Source organism: Carassius carassius, chromosome 4, assembly GCF_963082965.1.
Source record: "Carassius carassius chromosome 4, fCarCar2.1, whole genome shotgun sequence".
Lineage (NCBI taxonomy): Eukaryota > Metazoa > Chordata > Actinopteri > Cypriniformes > Cyprinidae > Carassius > Carassius carassius.
Genome location: NC_081758.1, coordinates 29,761,031 through 29,768,504, shown reverse-complemented (window position 1 = coordinate 29,768,504; position 7,474 = coordinate 29,761,031). Strand labels below are relative to the sequence as shown.

The 7,474-nt window shown below is 38.1% G+C and overlaps 1 pseudogene; it reads left to right on the top strand.

Annotated features, from left to right (window-relative positions):
• Window positions 1-135: 135 nt before the first annotated feature.
• On the top strand, window positions 136-2,652 carry LOC132139726 (serpin A3-4-like; annotated as a pseudogene).
• The last annotated feature ends 4,822 nt before the right edge of the window (window positions 2,653-7,474 follow it).

Here is a 7,474-nt window from a genome sequence, read left to right as displayed (position 1 = left end):
GTTGTTGGGTTTTTTTTCTATTATTTGGACTCAAAGCTTCTGGCCACTGTACTGTTTATCCTTTTTAGTTAGTAATTGGAACATTTTCTACAAAACAAAAAAGTAAACAGAGCAAAGGTTGGTTTCTGATCAAACTTCAGGACAAACTGTAGACTTTATAACTCAGTCCAGCTTTGGGGAAAAAGACCGCAGCTGCCTGGACAGGTGAGAAATTAGTTTACACAGTTATATAGGATAGAACTTAATAAACGGATAAAGTTGATCTGTAAGGAATCTGGAAAACAGGAATATAGATCATTTCTTTAGTGTAGCACTGATTTGAAGTGTAGGGATTTTGCTGCATCTCTGTGTTACCAAGATGTTGTACAACCCTTTCCTTAGGACCTAAATTCATCTATTGGCTCGACTTGAAAAGGAATCATACAAAGGAACATCATATTTTTGTGGATTTGTGCTTTTGCAGTAGTTCTTGGAAATCAAGAGACTTTACCACAACCTCCCATCAGCGATAAACTCCCGTCATTGATAAAGATGAACAACGATTTTGCTTTTCACCTGTACAAGAGGCTTGTAGAAATGCCCGACTATCAGTCCAAGAATATCTTCTTCTCTCCCTTCAGTGTGTCCATGGCCCTTTCTGAGCTGTGTTTAGGAGCCGGTGGTAAAACTAAAGGGCAGCTTCTCAGTGGCATCGGCCAGAACAGCTCTATCTTCAGCACTGAAGAAATGCACCAGATGTTCCACAGTCTCCTAGAAGAAATCGACAAGAGGACAGGGGTGGACATTGATGTCGGTAGTGCTCTATATGTAAGTGACAAGTCCAAGCCTCTTCCTAAATTCCTGGAGAACATGAAAGAGTTTTACCACTCTGACGGCTTCGCTGTGGATTTCAGTGTCAAAGAAACAATGGATCAAATTAACACGTATGTGAAAGAAAAAACTCATGGGAAAATAGATCGAGCTGTTGATTCTCTAAATCCTAATACTGTCATGTTCCTTCTCACTTACATATATTTTAAAGGTAAGTATGCACACATAATTTAGTCACAAACTCCAGTAGATTATCTGTACTGTCTGTCTATAACCATTTCTTTATTTTTTCAAGGACAATGGGACATGCCGTTTAACCCAAAAAAAACCCGTGAGGGTAGATTTCATGTGGACAATGAGACCACCGTTCCAGTACAAATGATGCAATAAAATGAACGCCTCAAGTTGTATCATGCGTTGAACTGTCTACTAAAGTTATCTGTCTAGACTACAATGACTCTTTCTCCATGTATCTGGCTGTGCCAGATAAAAACAAAGATCAGACAATCCGAGATCTGGAGAAGGCCGTCTCTGGAAAGCACATTGAAAAATGGAGGGGGACTGTCCGGAAAAGGTAAAAATAAATAAATAAATAAAAAGATACTGTATGTCAAAGTCTTCTCTATAAATTTTCTCTGTTCATTAAATGTTTTAGATGTCCAAATATCTCTTTAGCCTTAATGTCTTATCATGGACCTTGAATCACAATCACCTCTTTTCTGTACACCATGTCACTCTATGTATTCATCCATCCATCCATTCATCCTTCAGAGAACTCGACATCTATGTACCCAAGCTGTCTCTGAAAACAGACTATACCCTTAACGATATTTTGAAGGGAATGGAAATAATGGACATGTTTACACATAAAGCTGACTTCTCAGGAATTTCGGAAGACAACTTCTATGTTTCAAAGACACATATCAGTTTCTTAATAATGTTTCGAAAGTGACCAGTAATTCAAAGAGCAAAAATTCTATAAGATAATATAAACTGCTATTTCACTTTTAGGTTTCGCATAAAGCCACCCTAGATGTAGATGAGGAAGGAACTACCGCAGCAGCAGTGACTACGATTGGAATCAAACTTGCTATGTTACCAAGGATATTCCATATTGACCGTCCATTCATGATCTTCATCACTGACCAAACAAACGACCACATCCTCTTCTTAGGAAAAGTGGTCAACCGGGCAGTGATGTGATGATGTGACATTCAAGATTTATCCAGCAGATGCCATCATTTTAACAACCGCTTTAGAATTTTTATAAGACAGCTGCTGGTGTTACATACTGTATGATGGCAGCTAGATCTTCTTTAATAGTTAATGTCAGCTTCTATTATGGCTAAACTAAATGTAATAGTTGCAAAGATGTCTTCAAAAGATTTCAGTAAAATAAGAAAAAAGCAACTGTCCACACCTGTTATTTTGTATCTTTCTAGCAAATTCCTGCTATCGCTTATTCACCATTTTTACTGTTTTACTCAGTTCTCACTATAAAGAAAAAAAAAACTGTTCTCTAACTGTGAATTACAAATATGTGGAAAATGCTTGTTATAAAGTAAAGTTGGTTTTACTGAAACAAAAATAAGCCAGAGTGTGGAACGACACTTAAGGGAAGAGACCAGTAGAGACTGGTAATAAATATGACAATTCACATAGAACATTAAACAAAAACAATTTACAGGTAGGACATATATGCAAGTGAGAAAAACTACTGAAGCAGTCAATGTAGTATTGCACACTTGGAATGTATTGCAATCAGTTAAGATAAACAGATAAACAATGAAGAGTGAGCAGCACGTCATTCCCATTGAAATGCAAAAAAAATGATGGTGTGTCTATCATTTATGGCACAAAAAATAAAAAATAAAATTGTACACACAATAGTTGTGTGTCATTCCTGTATGAATCAGTGTTTTGAATGAATTGGTTCAATCGTTTAATGATTCAGTAATGACTCACTTAAAGACAGCCCCTTGTTTTGTTCCTATATCAGTGTTTCGAACTAATAGACTGCTAATTCATTTGAGTTTTTGACAGGGAATGAACAAGGTACTGGCTTCTGATTGTAGCAGCTTTAAAAATTGATTTTGCAGTTGCATTCGGCTCTGGTTCTAGCCTTGCTTTGTAACTGCTAAGGATCAGGAAATCATGAGTTCAATACTGTGCTACCCTGGGTGACCTAAGCAATTTCTACTGTACAATAACTTATTCAATAACTTACACAATAACGATTTACGCACCGCCCTCACCTCTCTGTCGTCATGTGCATGCCACATTGCTGTGCAACGTTGGTTGTAATATGTTGCTTATAATATCAGTTAGATCCAGTGAAACCATTTATTAATTGAATTAAATTCTGATTCTGTTGGTAACATGCTCTTACCTAAAGCTAACAAAAGACTGTGCCAGGAGTGACATGCTGGCTCTTATTAAATCAGCCCCGAGACATGGAGCCAAGGAGAAAAAAGTAGAACTTGAAAAATGGGGAAAACAGCTTAGTGAAAAGCATTTACGGTGTGGTCTCTCCTGATTCCTTATTCAACTCAACTGGTCTCAAATAATCATGAGTGATTATTTGCTGTTTGAAGAAAGCTATGAGTTTTGCTGCATTAAAATACTGCATTTTTAATTTAAAAGATACTAAAATATACTACATAATGAAAAAGGTATAGCAAATATATCAAGTAAATATCAGCTGTCATCATATCAGTGTGGTTGAACACTGCAAATGTTTGACTCCACAGATTTGAGTCCATTTTTGGTAGTTAATAATTAGTTAACTACCAAATTCTAAAATTAGTTTATTTGCAGAGAAAAAAGTAAACAGATTAAAGGTTGTTTAATGATCAAATTTAAGGCCATGAGATTAATAATTCAGTCCAGTTTGGGCAAATTGAAACAGCAGCAGTGTGGAAAGGTTTCTGTGTTCACAAGATGAATCTACAAATTCTAAAATGTTTAAACTCCAAAGGATACAGTTTTATAAATATGTAAAGTTGATCTGTTAGAACAACAAAGTGGAAAATAGGATGAATGAATTAGGAACAAATTTTTCTTATTCAATGCATTAAAAACTGTCTCGGGCATTTGCTGCATTTCTGCCAATAAAATATTGCAAAACTGATTCTGTTAAATTTCCTCATATTATATTGCCAGAGGAACTGGTCTTCCTTTCAAACGTAAAATTTCTAGATCACATTCTAATTTATCTTTTTAAATTAACTAAAATATTTTATTTATAAAAAGCATTTTTTAAGAGGACTCACTTTGATTCACTTTCAGACAGCTATATGTGATGACTAACTGGAAAGATGTGCTGCAAAAAGTAAAGTAAAATTCAAATATTGTCAATAGACTTGTCTTAGATTAATTTCTAGACTAAAATCTAAAGACTAAGATTAAATCTGAAAACAAAGAATAAATGAAGTAAAATTTCATTAAATCATTAAAATAAAAATAGAAAAACATTCTTTCTATTGTAGCAGTGGCAGTAGGCACACAATAACATACTTGCTTAGAATCTCATAACTCAGAAATGTACAGCAATTTTACAAGTCTAATCCTTTGAGTCCTGGTATATTGTCCAGAGGACAATACTGTAGAGATTTTTAATAGAAAAACAAATAAAAACAGTCAGACCTGCATGTAACCTGACTGTAAATTGGAGGCTTGGAATTACTTAGATGTGAAAAATAACTCTGGATTGGCACAACATGGCTCAAACAAAAACAGTAGTAAGATTCAGATTTGTGTTACAGTCGGCTAGGTGCTTCTCCTCCAGAAAGTGTTATCAATCAACCTTCAGAACATCGGAAGATCGAAATATTATGAATTTTATTTTTGATTCATTTTGAATGACAACATACAGTACGTTAAGAGTAGCCCCATCCACGAACAATTTACAAATCAAATTCCTCATGTGGAACAATCTGCTGTACAAAAACATGACTCTCACTACAGCTACACTGAACGTAACATTTTTCTGGTAAATGAGGAGGGATACTGACCGGATACTTAAAGGCACAATATGTGAAACATTTTTATTAAAATATCCAAAAACCACGAGAACAGTGTTATATATTTTGCTGACTTGTGTACTTAAATTATACCAAATGTTTCTAAGAATGTTTAAATCCAGAGAGTGTCGCCTGCCAATGACATCATAATCCCTTGATTTCTGGTTTTGTTTTGTAGAAAACATGGAAACACCAAAGACACCTTAATATGTTGTGTGTTTTAATCAGACCCGTGACGACTGCAAAGAGTAGGATTCAACATTCATCTCCTTCTGGCTGGAGTGTGGACCATTGATGGAATTGGAAGAACTAAATAAAATAATAAATAATAAGGATAATAAAAAAATATGAAATGCTATTATACAGGTCTACCTTTTTTAAAGTCAATGTGAACCCGAGGTTGCTGCCAACTTTATTTCAGTGTAGTGACGTATTTCCATCTGAAACGGAATATTGAATAGAGAGTATGGTTTTATTTTTGCGCTCCTCTTCTCGGTCTCTCACTTATAGCAATCTAACGGTTGGAGATGTGTTTAACGATATTCTGCTCAAGCCGTCAAACTGACGTCATCAGAGAAGGAATGACATTCCAGAGTTTTTCAGACAAAGCTTTTTAAGGCGTCACATCACAGTCTGAATATGTATTGCGCATGTGTATGTAGCACTAGAAAGAACACGGTTCATGGCTTTTTTTATTTTATTTTTCAAACTTTTTTTATGAAAATGTACAAAACATCAAAACATTAAGTACAGTAACTGTATAAACATATTTAAAACTCAAAAAATACAAACTTAAACAGAGATACAATGTTTCCAGGGTACACGGCTCATACAGACTTTTCTCTGAGGTGCACGATGAGATAACGAAGTCGTAGAACCAGTCACCAGTCGATTGAACAACCTGGGATCCTCCCTCCTCAACAAGCCATCATTGCCCATCCCTGTCCTTTAGCTGCGGCGAACTGGAGAGTGAGAAACAACGTGTCTCTCCCCTCTAAACCTTGCCGTGCCACTGCAAACTTCGCCAGCAAGGCTTTCTCCGTGGCTGACAAAGCAGCTCCAGCACTGCACTTGATGGCGATTCTCCAGGTGTATCAGGTTCAAGTTTGTGGATGAGGATGAGCCAGACCCTGAATTGTTCAAAGAGCTCCGAAGCTCTACGGATCTGGCCCTTTAGCGCAACGAAGGTGACAGCTTGAACGATCGGCCGCAACATGGGGAATCTTGTGGTGCTAGATCATCATGTGTGCCTTACTCTGACCGAGTTAAAGGATTCTGAAAAAATGGCCCTTCTGGACTCTCCCATGAATCCCTCAGGTCTCTTCGGAGCAGCGGTAGAAACGGTCACAGAAAGCTTAACCGACACCAGAATCAAAGCACATTCCTGATGCTGTCTCTCGGAGGAGGAAATCTGCACTGAGTGCTAAAGATGAGCCACTGAAAAAGTCTGCTCTGTTTGTGTTTTGACTGTTCCACTATGCAGTGCAATTACGTTGAAAAACATAAAAAAATCACCTCAGTATCAGAGCAATTCTCCTCCTCTAACTCCCCTCTCACCCATCACTCACTCTCACACTCGTGTAGTTTTAAACTTCCCGCCCCCCAACAGCAAGTTATCCCTTACTGTGTGCAGTCCACCCTCTCACTTTCACAGTTCACGGAAGCATGGCATGCACTGAGTGGGTTATAAAATCAACAAACAATGGCTACATGCTTCAATTCTTCTGCAGGCTGCCCTGTTTCAATGGTGTGTTAATGTCCACTGTACAGGAGCGTAATGACTCAGTTCTGCAAGAGGAAATACACAACCTCCTCACAAAATGCACTGTAGAGACAGTGCCCCTAGTAGACCATGAGAGCGGCTTCTACAGTCGCTATTTTCTGGTGCCAAAGAAAGACGGTGGACTTACGCTGAGACAAAGTCTCTCACACATCAGCCCGAGAGACTGGATTATCTCTGTGGATTAAAGGGATAGTTATTTTCACATTTAGGTAGCGCCTCGCCATAGGCATTTTTTGAGATTGCATTTGAGAGGATAGCGTACCAATTCACAGTCCTACCCTTCAGTTTATCCCTGGCCCCTCTAATGTTTATGAACTCCATGAATGCTGCTTTTTTTTCTCCTCTTAAACAGAGCAGAACGCGCATCCTGAAATCTTGATTATTGGCTAGCCTTAGGCTAATCAGAGAGCACGATTCTCAGCGACATGCTCAGGCTCCTCGCTCATCTTCAATGCTTAGGGCTATCAGAGCAATTCTAACTGTGAATACTGAATATGCAAAAGAGCATGCTGGTAAGGAGCCAATGGTAAGGAGAGATTCCTTCTGTGGGCAGATTGACACCTCCTCTCCATCCGGGAAGTACATGTCCCCGGATGCCTGAATTACAATCTGGATTTACTGTCAAGGGGCGGAGTAATCCACGGGGAGTGGAGATTACACCCTTTGACAGTCAATATGATTTGGAGTGTATTCGAAAGGGCGGAGGTGGATCTCTTCACACCAGCAGTTAACACTCACTGTCCGGTGTTTTATTCACTGACACACTCTGGATGCACTAGCTCACAGCTGGCCGAAAGTACGCTTTTCCTCCAGTTAAACTTCTGCCTGGCATACTTTGCTAAATCAGAGAGGGAAGGGA